Raw genomic sequence first — 1642 nt, 5'->3', positions numbered from 1 at the left:
TGTATTAACTAATATTTATTAATATTAGTAATATTTAGATTTTACTAATATTTATTTATAATTAATATAAATAAATAATAATTAATATTGATGAGCTTTTCAATAAGGGGCAATAAACTATCAAAACATTAACTTCAAATGGTGTTTCAATAAACTAAGCTTTATTCATTCAATTGTATAGCCAATAAGTTTGCTTATAAGCTAACTTGTTTTTGCCAAACAATTCCTAAGACATTCAAAAGTGTCATAAAAACATATTATAACATTTTTTAAATGATACCAAAAGGCATTTGGCCTAGCGGTATGTGAGTCATTAGCCTTCTAGGAAGTCAAGGGTTCAAACCTCACCAAGAGTGAGGAGGATGTGTGAGTTTATTTGTTCTATTTGTCATATATAAATATTATATACTTCAAAAAAAAAAACATTTTTAAATGACGTTTTTTGTTTCGTTTTATAGACCTAAGTCTCCTAATCCATCATATATTTTTAGATGTCTTATAAATATAATATTATAGTGAAATATCTATTATTATTTTTTTCCACCAAAGTACAACGTAATGATAGTCTTTGGAGTGATAGATTCTTCACTCAAATATCTATCAACATTATTCATATACATATAGGTATAAAAACAATTCCAATAATTTTCTTCTATTAGATTCTTTGCCATCTTTTTTTTTTGTGGTGAAACCTTTTTGCTAACCTATACATGTAGTTAAAAAGAAGTACAAACATAAACTCAACTAACATTATATAACTTTACACACACACACACACACACACACACACGCACACACACACACATATATATATATATATATATATAGACTTGGGATCATGTGAAACCAATGGTTTTCTGTGAGACCCGTAAGACCAATCCTCAACCCTTGGATTAAATCTATAATCTAAACATTCATAATTACAAAATTGCCACGAGACTTTTCAATAATCACTAAATTGTCATCGTACAACTTTAGACTATCAGATCATTAGCTTATAAAGTTGATCAATGAATATAAATTGGTTTTACGTGTCTCACGAAAAACCCTTGGTCTCACGTGAAGCAAACCTTATATATATAGACTTGTGATCATGTGAGACCAATAGTTTTTCGTGAGACCCGTAAGACCAATTCTCAACCTTTGGATTAGATCTACAATATGACAATCTGAACATTCATAAACGCCACGAGGCTTCTCAATAATCACAAAATTGTCACCGTGCAATTTTTAGACCATTAGATCATTAGCTTATAAAGTTGATCAATGAAAACAAATTGGTCTTACGGGTCTCACGAAAAACCCTTGGTCTCACGTAAACCCATATATATATATATATATATATATATATATATATATATATAGGGGTCCATTCAAGGGAGAACTGATGACTTTGTGGTAACTGTGAGATTTAATCTCAACCACAAATCAACGGATAAATTAGGAAATTAATAATTAAGGTAATTTGAGTTAAAATTATAATTAGAGGACATTTTAGGTATTTTTAGAAAACTCCTCTCCTCTCTCCGACCTCCAATATACGGCCTCCGGTGAACATTAATCCGGCAGGTACCAAGTAATCACAAAGATACACAATGTGATACCCATTGTGATATATTGTGATACCATTGTGATACCAACT

The sequence above is a fragment of the Cynara cardunculus genome (genome assembly GCF_001531365.2).
Source record: "Cynara cardunculus var. scolymus isolate 2C chromosome LG 5, CcrdV1, whole genome shotgun sequence".
NCBI lineage: Eukaryota > Viridiplantae > Streptophyta > Magnoliopsida > Asterales > Asteraceae > Cynara > Cynara cardunculus.
The sequence above is the reverse complement of the archived record's forward strand: the minus strand, read 5'-3'. Positions refer to the sequence as shown.